Below are 12,984 nucleotides of genomic sequence, written 5' to 3'. Positions count from 1 at the left end.
GGCTGTAAGTTGGACACCCCTATCTAAACTATCCCTGACAGGTATTTGTCTAACTTGTTCTTAAAAACCTCAAATGAGGGAGATTCCACAACCTCCCCAGGTAATTTTTTCCAGTGCTTAACTAGCCTTACAGTTAGGAAGTTTTTCCTAATCTCTACCCCAACTCTCCCTACTGTAATTTAAGCTGATTACTTCAGCCTGTCCTCAGTGGATAAGATCACCATCCGATTTATCTGAATCTTTTATGTGCTTGAAGATTCTGTCCTCCCAGTCTTTTCTTCCCCAGACTAAACAAACCCATTTTTTTTTTCAGTCTTTCCTTGAGGTCGTGTTTTCTAGAACTTAGTCCAGAGGAGAGCAACAATATTACTTTCTCTAATTGCCTACATTTTTCTTGAAGTGTGGTGTCCGAAACTTGACAGAATACTCCAGTTCAGGCCTTATCAGTGCTGAATAGAGTGGAAGAGTTACTTATGTCTTGCTTACACCATTCATGTTAATACATCCCAGAATGATATTCCCCCCCCCCCCTAGTGTTAGACCATATTTAGTTTGTGATCTACTATCCTTTACTGCAATACTCCTTCCTAGGCAGTCATTTCCCATTTTGTATTTGTGCAGTTGAGTATTCCTTCCAAAGTGAAGTACTTTGCATTTGTCATTATTAAAGAATCTCTCCCCCAGTCCTGAGGTGTGAGTGAGAGGCTTTCCAACAACAGCAGCTTGTGCAGCCTGCCTGAACAAACCCTGTACCTCCCCTCCCCCCACCATAGCTCCTGCCCCTCCTTCAAATCATTTCCCCTCTCTCATAGCTCCTTTCTTCCATCCCATTCTTCTGACTACATAAATGCAGTCTCTTTAGGCATTCCAGCCGTGGGCTCACCACCTAGACTTTATAATGAGAGGTTACTGAGAACTAGATTCATCATATGTAAAGTTCTTCCAATCCTAAAGGACCAGCCAATTCACCAGGTCAATATATAATTCAGATTTTACCCCCCCCCCCCAAAAATCACACTTGGAACCAATCCTTTAGTAACTAAAAAGGTTTAATATAAAAAAATATTTTTGAATGGTTAAAAGATCATATACATTAGTTGATTTTCAGAGATTGCAGGTCAGAATCATAGCCGTGATGTAAATCTGCGAGCTTGTAAAAAGTCTGTGGTTTGTCCAGACTGGTTGGAGGGGTCATTCAGTCCCTTTGTTCAAAGCTTCCTTGTTAGAAATGCAGTCCAAGGATGTGAAGCAGATGATGAAGACAAAGTAGTGATGTCACAGTTTCCCCTTATACTTTCAGCCCAGGTGCATGGAAAGTTGCTGGCAAAAGATGGAATCTTAGGTCACACATCCTCTTCATGTGTCCTTACATGCCATGATGAGTCACTGGGCCTCAGTGCTTTGTGAAACATCTCCAGGAAAAGCTCATTGGATGTGTTTAGTGTTGTCAATGGCCCATCAACTCATGGCTGTCTAATCCTGATGTAAATCTGTCTAGTGGGTATCACCCAGGAACACAACACGTGTTTGAGATACAAATACATGGTCAATTTTCATAACTTCAGATACAAAGATGATAATGCATGTCAACAAATCTTAACGAAGCAAATCTTAATGAAGGCTACGAGTTTGTCAGAGGTCACAGCAGTCATGGATTCTGTGACTTTACCAGACCTCCATGACTTCTTGGGCTTCAGCTGTCAGTGGCTGAAGGTGGACTGTGCACCCCTGCCCTGCATTTGGGGCTGGAGCTATGCTCCCCTGTCCCACAGCTAGGGCTGGAACCAAGACCATGTGCCCTTGCCCTGCAGCTTGTGGTGGGTGCTGGAGCTGGGACTGTGCGCCCTTCCCCCCATGGCTTGTGGAGGGGGCTGCAGCAAGGGCCCTGTGCCCTGCTCCGCAGTTTCCAAGGCCTGTGACTGTCACAGTATTCTTTCCCAAATCTGAACCTTAGAGTCCAGAAAATTAGATACTAGCATGAATCCTCTAAGCTTAATTACCAGCTTAGATCCTGTAGTGCTGCCACCAACCAGAAATTCCAGTGTCTGGTACTCTGTCCCCCAAAAACCTTCCTTGGGGACCCCAAGACTCAGATTCCTTGAGTCTCACAACAAAGGGGAATAAACCATTTCCCTCCCTAGGTTACCCTGGAAGACGCTGTAATTCAAACCCCTTGAATCTAACAGAGAGGAATTCCCCTTCTCCCCCACCAATTCCCTGGTGAGTACAGACTCAATCCCCTTGAGCCTTAACTAGGGGAAAAAAAAATCAAACAGGTCTTAAAAAGCAACCTTTTAATAAAAAGAAAGAAAAAACATAAAAATTGTCTCTAATCAAGATGAAATATTACAGGGTCTTTTAGCTTATAACAAATGGATAAACAGCCTTATCCAGGAAAAATACAATTTAAAATATTTCCAGCAAACTACACATTTGCACATAAAGAAAAACACAGACTATAACTGCCTTTTTACTTACATACTATTCTGAATAGTTAAGAGACTGTAGCAGAGAGATTGCAGAAACCTGGTTTCACCTCTAGTCCTCTCCAGGACCCAGAGAGAACAAAGCCAAACAAGGGCTTCCCTCCCTTGAGATTTGAAAGTATTTGTTTCCTGATTGGTCCTTTGGTCAGGTGTTGTTTGTTAACCCTTTCCAGGTGAAAGACATTAACCCTTAGCTATCTGTTTATGACAGTGACACCCACCCCCTAGCTGTGGCCAGGGGTTAGAGCCGGGACTGTGTGTCCCTTGCCCTGCAGCTGTGGCCAGTTCCAGAGTGGGAGCTGTGCTCACCCAGGGGGTGTAGGGGCTTGACCTGTCAATCCCCCCTGTGGGATCCCAGCTGTCATTCCTCCCCCTACCTAGCCCATAACCCCCAGTTATTTTTAGTGAAATTCACAGGCAGTTCACAGGCTCCTGTGAATTTTTGTTTATTGCCCAGACCTGTTCCTGACTTTTACTAAAAATAGCCATGACAAAATTGTAACCTTAATTATAACTTTTCTATTGATTCTTAGAAGACACACTTTGTATCAGACTTAGTGCAATTTTGCCATAATGATGATACATTAGCGATTGTAACAGTAGTGATACATTTGTGATGATACATTAGTGTACAGGTAGTTATTATTCCTTCTGTACAGTATCACACAGTCCGTGAGCTGCTTCATGCTGGCTGAGCTCTGTGGCTATACCCTTATTCTAGTGTTCTTCAATTATCTCCCTGTCTGCCACAACCTATCTAGGGAACACCAAAACCTCCATCCTCCTTTAAATACCTCCATAAACATACTTGTACATGCGTGCCAGAATGGGACTGACCCTCTCCAACAGGAGTAGATGGCTGGAGGCACACTAAATATTGGGCATTATAGCTGAATGCCCAATAGAAGGGCTTTGCACATTTTTTTAATGGAACTGAAATACTGAGGGGATGCCATTAGATGATTGACTGGCAGGCAGGCATTCATAATTTCATAGGGTTATTAAGGCAGAAGGGAACATTGTGATAATCTAGTCTAACCTCCTGCATGACATAGGCCATAGGATCACCCTGGGTTAGTCAGACTTATAGGGTTAGAAGGGACCACAAGAGTCTTCTAGTCTAACCCCCTGCCAAGATTCAGGATCTGTTGTGTCTAAACCATCCAAGACAGGTGGCAAGCCACCTCCTTTTGAAAACCACTGAAGACACTTCCACAAATTCCTGAGGCATCTGTTCCATTGTCCTACTCTTCTTACAGTTAGGAAGTTTTTCCTGAGATTTAATTTAAATCTGCTATGCTGTAGTACAGTGGTTCTCAAACTTTTGTACTGGTGAGCCCTTTCACATAGCAAGCCTGAGTTTGACCCCCCCCCCACCCTTATGAATTAAACACACTTTCTAAAATATATATATTTATCACCATTTTAAATGCTGGAGGCAAAGTGGGGTTTGGGGTGGACACTGACAGCTCATGACCCCCCCATGTAATAATCTCACAACCCCCAGTTTGAGAACCCCTGCTGTAGTGTGAACCCATTTGCCTCTTGTCCTGCCTTTTGTGGCAAAAGAGAACAACTTTGTTGTCTGAACTAGATTGTTGTCCAAACTAGAGCATGTCTTTTAGAAAATATCCTATCCTGATTTTAAAAATTTCCAATGATGGAGAACCAACAACCACCCTTGGAAAGTTGTTCCAATGGTTAATTACCTTCACTGTTTAAAATGTATGCCTAATTTCTACTCTGAATTTGTCTAGCTTCAGCTTCCAGCCATTGGATCCTGTTATATATCTTTGTCTCCTAAATTGAGGAGCTGTTTTATCAAATTTCTGTTCCCCATGTAGCTACTGTGACAAAGTGCCTCCTCTACCTTGGTGGGTCCTGCACTTATTGGCAGATTTACTCACCTCAGTGATCTTCTCTACAGTCTGGGTCAACTCCTCCTGTGTTGGATCAGGAGTTGGGAGGTCTGGGGGAACCCAGGCCACCCTCTACTCCAGGTTCCACCCAGGGCCCTGTGGGATTGCAGCTGTCTATAGTACCTCTTGTAACAGCTGCATGACAGCTACATCTCCCTGGGCTACTTCCCCATGGCTTCCTCCAAACACCTTCTTTATCCTCACCACAGGATCTTCCTCCTGGTGTCTGATAACACCTGTACTCCTTAGTCCTCCAGCAACACTGCTACTCAGCTCCTTGTGCCTCTCACTCTGGCTTCCCCCTCCCTGGCTGGCGTGAGCTCCTTTTTAAACCCAGGTGCCCTGATTAGCCTGCCTTGATTGGCTGCAGGTGTTCTAATCAGCTTGTCTGCCTGAATTGGTTCTAGCAGGTTCCTGATTACTCTAGTGCAGCCCCTGTCAGGGAATAGAAAACTACTCACCCAGTGACCAGTATATTTGTCCTCTACCAGACTCCTGTACCCCACTGGCTTGGGTCTGTCACACTACTTACACATCACTCCTTAACCTTCTCTTTGTTAAGCTAAACAGATTGAGCTCCTTGAGTCCATCATTATAAGGCATGTTTTCCAATTCTTTAATCGTGCTCATGACTATTCTCTGAACTGCTGCAATTTTTCAACATCCTTCTTGATTTGTGGACACCGGAATTGGACAGAGGATTGCACCAGTAGTGATTGCACAAGAACCAAATACAAAGGTAATATAACCTCCTACTCCTATTTAAGATTCCCCAGTTTATACATCCAAGCATAGCATTAGCCCTTTTGGGCACAGCATCATACTGAGAGCTCATGTTCAGCTGATTATCCACCAAGAACCCCAAGTCTTTTTCAGAATCACAGGATAGAGTCTTCTATCCTGTAAGTATGGCCTACATTCATTGTTCCTAGATGTATGACTTTACATTTGGAAGTATTAAAACCCATGTTATTTGCTTGTGCCTGGTTTACTAAGCGATCCAGATTGCCCTGTATCAGTGACTTGTCCTGTCTTTGTTATTTGCCACTCTCCCAGTCTTTGGGTCATCTGCAAACTTTATCAACAATGATTTTATGTTTTCTTCCAGGTCATTGTTAAAGGCATTAAATTACATAGAACCAAGTACTGATTCCCTTGAGGCCCCACTAGAAACACTACTGCTCAGTGATGATTCCTGGTTAAAAGTTACATTTTGAGACTTCCCAGCTAGCAAGTTTTTAATCCATTCAATGTGTGCCATGTTGATTTTATATCATTCCAGTTTCTTAATCAAAATGTCATGTGATACCAAGTCAAATGCCGTACAGAAATCAAAATATATTTGTAATGAGGTGTATCAGGCATTTGCTGTTCCCTGCTGGAGGCCCTGCTGTCTTGGCACACTCTACCTGAAGAAGGTATCCTTTTGGGGAAAAAAATCAGTGAGTTTAGTCTTCCAAGAGCTACCTAGAAAGGTCAGCCAGGATCAGCTGCTGGCAGAGCCAAGAAGAATTGATCTTCCAGCAGCTACAAGAGCTGGAAGCAAGCGGAAGCCAATCAGGCTCAAGCAGGCAAGATAACAAGGGCTGGCTGCTTCTTCCAGTATCACGTTTGGGTGAAGCTGGGACAGGAGAGGTATGATTTCTCTATCTTAATCCAAGCATTCTGGCCTGGTCAGGGTCTAACTCTGACACACCTTTTGTTTAACTAGCAAAGGAATCTTAGGGAATTTAAAGTCCAGGTGGCCATCTTGAGTTAAATGTTAATTTATTGCTGAAAAATTAAGGTCAGTTTATCTTAATAAGATGCTCCTTTGACTCAGAGGAGCCTGTGATAATATTACATCTACTTTTATACCTTTATCAACCAAATTTGTAATCCCACCAAAAAAAGATATCAGGGTAGTTTGACAAGATCTGTTTTCCATAAGCCCATGTTTATTGGAATTAATTACATTACCTTCCTTTAATTAATCAAGTTCCATATCAGCCATTCCATTATTTTGCCTGTGATCCATGGTTGGCTGATGGACCCATTGCCCCATTTACCCTTTTTAAATATTGGTACAACATTTGCTTTCTTCCAGTCTTCTGGAACTTCCCCAGTGTTTCAAGACTTATCAAAACCAACAGACTAGAGACTTCCTCTGCCAACTCTTTCAAAACTCTTGAATGCAAGTTATTTGGACATGCTGATTTCAAAATGTGTGTCTGTAGTATCTGCAGTTTAACATCTTCCTTGAATTACTATTGGAGTAGAAAGTATATCATGTACTGATGATCAAATAACTACATCATCTAACCTTCTCGCAAATAAGAACAAAAATATTTATTGAACATTTCTTCCTTTTCTGAATTATTACTGAGAATTCTATCATCTCCACCTACTAATTGACCAATGCAATTTTTAGGATTCTTTGTGTTCTGAATATACTTAAAGAAACCTTTTTCGTATTTTCCTTAACTCTATTGCCCATAGATTTCTCCTTGAGAGGCAGAGAGACAGGGTGGTAATATCTTTTATTGAACCAACTTTTGTTGTGAGAGAGACAAGCTTTTGAGCTTTGAGCTACACAGAGCTCTTCTTCGGGTCTGGGAAAGGTACTGAGAATGTTGCAGCTAAATACAAGATTAAACAGTTAGTTTAGCATAGGTAGTTAGCACATGTTCTATGGGACCATGCAAGATGAAGTGGCCCATTAACACCCCTGTAGTCATAGGACAAAAAGGGGTATTAGTGCGTTACAGATTTTTGTAATAAGCCATCAATCCACTGTCTTTATTAAGTCTATGGTTTTTAGTGTCTAGCAAAGTTATGAATTTAAGCTCCCAGGTTAGTCTTTTGAAAGTGTTGCGTAGGTTTCCTTTGAGGATGAGGACTGATAGATCAGATATAGAGTAATTGTTTTGTGAAAAATGTTCACCCACAGGTGATGTAGTGTTTTTGTTTTTATCATTTTCTTGTGTAGTTCATTTGAGAGCAAAGTGATTGGTTTCACCCATGTAGCAGTTGTTGGAGCATTTGATGCACTGGATGAGGTACACCATGTATTGTGATAGGCATGTGTAGGACCAATGGATCTTGAAAGATGCATTATGGGGGGGTGTTCATCAGTGGAGATATGTCTGCAGGTTTTGCATTTATTGTTCTGGCAGGGTCTGGTGCCACTTGTATTAGTGATTCCTGATCTCTGGGGAGCTTACTTTTGATGATGAGGTTGATGGGTTGTTTGAAGACCAGAAGAGAGGTTCTCCTTGAGAAGTAGGATGTTGAATATTTGTTATTTGAGGACTGGCACATGCATTAGCTGTCTCAACCTATGCAGAAAATGTTGCATTAGCATTTGAATGTGTAAAATTATCTCTGTGATGTGTAATCAGAAGTGTCAACTTATAGTGTCCATTGGACCCTTCTGTCTGTGGGTTCATACTGCACAGCTATCTTTAAACTGAGAGGCTTAGAGTTATTTTGCAGGGATAGCCAATCAAGTGATGATTGAAATGTCTGAATGAGCAAACAAAAGGCCTGTATTGATTCATATTCAGAAAGATATCTGTGCAACCACATAAGGGCAAGAAACTTTTTTTTTTTTTAATGAAAAGCATAGGGTTTGAAGAAACTGATGAGACTGTCAGAGAAAATGCTGCTACGGCATTTCACAGACCTGATTCTAGTGCTTAATCGCATTTAATTTAAAATCGTAAGTAAAGTCACCTCTTTAGATTTTACTACTTATTAATGGCAAATATAAATCTGCCCTATTTATAGTTATGTGGTGTTACATATGCAAATACATTCTACAGCTTCTAAAAGGATCCCAAAATACTGGTAATGCCAGCCATTTGGTCTAAGGCGAGTGGTTTGCTTATATACTTTGATTCCTTGACTTTCCACCAGGGGGCAGTCATTCCATTTCAAAAGTGTGGTCTGTTAGAATAAATGTATTTTAAAGCAGTAATTTCATCCAATGTTCTTTAAAGGAAACATGTCAGAATTAAAATAATATATTGTACCCAAACCCCCTCACCTGTGTAACTAGTGTGCTTTTAGATTATCAAAACAAATCTTACATTTTACTATGTTCTCTGTGTACTATTGGATTAGATTCCATGCTTCTCTTAGTTTGGACAATGAAATTAATCTGTTTTGTATAGTGTTGTTTTCACTATTGGTTCTAATGCAGTAGTACAATGCTGCAGTGCTTAGGCTGCATGCACTACAGGAGAATGTTTAGATATAAAATGGCTATATTAACATTTTAAAAGAACTATATTAAAAGTTATGTTGATGTGTTCCACTGTTTTAGATTCTTGCTAGCATTTATTAGCCTATATGTCTAAACCTAAATGTTGGTCTTAAATCACTTGATGGTCTTCCTTTAAATGCTATTTATTTATTTATTTATTTTACTTACTAGCATTCCAGTAGTTCCATGAGGCCTCAATCAAGATCAAAGCCCGTTATGCTCAGAATTGTACAAATATAAGACACGTTTTGTAGCTAATACTGTCTTCTATTTTATGGCCTTGATCCTGCAACTGTATCCTTTCAGATGGACACTTGTGCCCTTGTGGTCTCCACTATGCTGAGTGGGGCCTGGGTCAATGCAAAGTTCTGCCTGCAAGGACATGAAAGGAGAAATCTGAGCCAATAAAAGTATAGAAGACATTAGCCACAAAATATCTTAGAGGTGTTTAAAAATATACTTTTCCAATTGTATGTGCCTAGTTTTGTGAGGTTCTGAGCCTCCCTCAACTCCCATTCAGGGTTTTTAGCACCTCAGTTTTGGCCCATCAACATTATATATTTAGCAATGTAATACCATTGTGCAACTTTTTCACATATAACAAAGTAATGAATTTGTGTCCTGTATGGCTGTGATGCTCTGCTGAAGGCCACATAATCACTGGAGAAATTTGATACTGCACAGTCGCTCTGTTCAAGAAAAAACTATGCACTTCCTATGCCCTTGATTTTATTCTTATTAAGTTATCTTTTGAGTTTTAGGACAAGTCATAGTACTAAGAGGGCTTTCTAAAAGGAAGAGATTCTGGTAAATTATCTGTAGATATGAATGATACTTTTAATACAGTTGCTCACCAGTTTCTTTTTCAAGCAGTAAAAAATTGTTGTATTGTTTAGTACAATATTACCAAGTCCAAGTATTACTTTTTTTTGATAAAATAAATGCACCAAATCCTGCAGCCTTTATGTAGCCTTTACTCAGACAAATCTCCTGTTGATGTCACTGGGAATATTGCTTAAGTGAGGAGTGCAGGATTTGGCTCTATATATTTAATTCCAAAATCAGGCTCCAGGCAGTGAGGCACGGGCTTCGGCTTTGGCCCTGGACCTCAGCAAGTCTAATACCAGCCCTGAAAACCCCATTAAAATGAAGTTGTGACCCACTTGGGGTCCCAACCCACAGTTTCAGAACCACTGGTCTAGTTGCATGTGGAAGTGAAGCTGCCCTTAATAAAGTTTGCTGCCACCTCCCACAGTTTTCAGTGAGATTGAAGCCAGGCCCACAGGCAAAGTGGCTGCCAGTCTATGATTCAGGGGGCTAGATAGGACAGTGAGGAGCATCAGGGACACTGTGAAAAGTGGATAGGAAAAGTGAGCAGATTATGGTGTTGTAGGGGGATGGGGTGTGGGAGGGAGGCTGAGTGAGGTGCAGAGGACAGTCATGGGGCTCTTTGGGGCGGGATGGAGGGGATAGAATGGCAGTTCCCTCTGCCTGGGGATAACGATGGGTAAGGTGAGTCCTCTTGAGCAGCCAGGGGAAGGTAGTGTTGCTAACTCTTGCAAATTGATGGCGTGTCGTGGAATTTGACATCTGCAGAAGTTCCTTTGATACTGCAATTTTCAAAGTGGGCGGATCTCTGTGTGAGAGTCTTGAGGCTAAGGATAAGCCCTGCTCTGCCTCTGAGCCCTGCCTTCAATATATGGTCCAGCAGAGAGGGTCCTGAGGCAGTGGAGGGAGACTCTGGGGTAAAGCTGCTGTTGTCTCAAGGGACTCAAACCTAGCAGCAATACTTTCCTCCTCTGGCTGTCTTGGATCTTCTCCACTTGGGATCCAGGCAGAACACAAAATGAAGCCAGAGTGGGAGTTGGGGAGGTGTTGCTGCTGGGTCCAGGGAAGGGGAGAAGCCCTCAGGGGTATCAGAAGGGAGGAGGAATCAGGGAGGTGGTGCTGATAGGTCCAGGCAAGGGGAGAATCTTAAGGGAAGAAAGGTGGTGGGAGGGAAGGGGAACAGTAATAAGAAATGAATGGCAGTTCCCCTGTCTTAGAGGGTGAGGAGAGGTAAATGGAGTCTCCACCTGAACAGCCAGAGAGAGGCATGCATTTTGTGTGCATTAAAGGTTGACTTTTCAACCTGAAATTACCACATGACACTGGCAGAGGAGTAGAGGGGAGTTAAAAAGTTGAGACATTAAAAACCATGTTTTGATTATTTTAAAATGTCATGTTTTTTAGGTATCTGACTCATGATTTTTGATATCATGAGGGGGATCAACTTATAATTTTTGATCTCCTAGAAGTTGGCAAAACTGATCCTTTTCCTATACTGAAACTTTATATGTGATCAGCATTGATCCTCTCTGACTTGACCTAGATTCTTTCTCTCATTATATCTTGAGATTCCTTGAAGGAGACGAAAGTCTTTTAAATACTGAGAAATCTTGGAGCTGACATGGTACCACCAGTTGGGCACTTCGAATCTGCAACAGATTCAACCCAAATAAGGCTATTAATGTCAGCTGTTAAAGTGTCTAACAACAGGTTCCCCTGATACTGTCACCAGGAGAGCTATAGCTGTCTATACGGTCAAATGTAGTAATTTGCACGATAGCAGGGAATGTTCAGAAAGATCATGCAGTATCTAGACATAATAAACTGGAGAAAGTTTTTGTGAATACTAGCATTTCATTCACAGAAATGTAATTTCTATTCAAGATACTCATTTCTGTCCTCTGATGGCTGGGACAGTCACATGTTTTAAAAGGGTGTACATGCTGTTTCTTGTATGGTACATACAGTAATAATAAGTAGTGGTTAGGTTTCATAGACTGTGTATTCTCTGAGACTTCAGTATCTGGTGACTTCTATTAATATTTAGAATACCAATGGTTACGTAACTTCTTCTGCTCACCTATAGCCTGATCCAGTGTCCGCTGACATCAGCAAGAGCCTGTCCGCTGGCACGCCCCCTAAAGGAATATTCAAAACAGTTGTTTACTCATTTTGGAATACAGACGTCAGATGTTTCATTTTCAGCACATACTTAAATAATCTGATTCTTGCTTTCTCATAATTTTCTCATTAATGATCTGGAGGATGGCGTGGACTGCATCCTCAGCAAGTTTGCGGTTGACCCTAACCTGGTAGGAGTGGTTCAATACACTGGAGGGTAAGGATAGGATACAGAGGGACCTAGACATATTAGAGGATTGAGCCAAAAGAAATCTGATGAGGTTCAACAAGGACAAGTGCAGAATCCTGCACTTAGGATGGAAGAATCCCATGCACTGCTACAGACTAGGGACCAAGTGGCCTAGGGGTTAAAGTGGACAAGAAGCTGGATATGAGTCAACAATGTGCCCTTGTTGCCAAGAAGGCTAACAGCATTTTGGGCTGTATAAGTAGAGGCATTGCCAGCAGATCAAGGGATGTGATCATTCCCCTCTATTCGGCATTGATGAGGCCTCATCTGGAGTACAGTGTCCAGTTTTGGGCCCCACACTACAAGAAGGATGTGGAAAAACTGGAATGCCCTGGATTGTCCTTATTTCTTTTTTATAGATTGACACTATATTTCCCTTTTTCTGTCCTCTGGAATCTCTCCAGTCTTCCATGACTTTTCAGAGATCATTGCTAATGGCTCAGGTATCTCCTCAGTCAGTTTCTTGAGTATTGTAGAATGCATTTCATCAGGCCCTAGTGACTTGAAGACATATAACTTGTCTAAGTAATTTTTAACTTGTTCTTTCCCTATTTTAGCCTCTGATCCTACCTCATTTTTACTGGTATTCATTATGTTAGACGTTCCGTTGCTACTAACCTTTTTGGTAAAAATTGAAACAAAAAAATACATCTAGCACTTCTGCTATTTCCACATTTTCTGTTATTGTCCCCCTCGCCCCCCATGAGTAACAGGTCTTCCCTGTGCTTGGTCTTCCTTTTGTTCCTAATGTATTTGTATATATTTTTTTCTTGTTACCTTTTGTGTCGTTAACTCAGGAATGGGCAAACTACGGCCTGCGGGCTGGATCTGGCCCATCAAGGCTTTGGATCTGGCCCGTGGGATTGCCACTCCCATGGTACTGTGGGCCCCATGCTGCTCCCAGAAGTGGCCGGCACCATGTCCCTGTGGCCCCTGGAGGGGCAGAGGGCTCCGCGCTCTGCCCTTGCCTGCAGGCACCGCCCCTGCAGCACCCATTGGCTGGAACAGAGAACCGCGGCCAATGGGAGCTTCAGGGGAGGTACCCACAGGCAAGGGCAGCGTGCAGAGCCCTCTGTCCCTCCTTCCCCAGGGGCTGCAGGGACATGGTGCCGGCTGCTTCTGGGAGTGGCTTGG

The sequence above is a fragment of the Chelonoidis abingdonii genome, chromosome 3, assembly GCF_003597395.2.
Source record: "Chelonoidis abingdonii isolate Lonesome George chromosome 3, CheloAbing_2.0, whole genome shotgun sequence".
Taxonomy (NCBI): domain Eukaryota; kingdom Metazoa; phylum Chordata; order Testudines; family Testudinidae; genus Chelonoidis; species Chelonoidis abingdonii.
Note: the sequence above shows the minus strand (reverse complement) of the source record.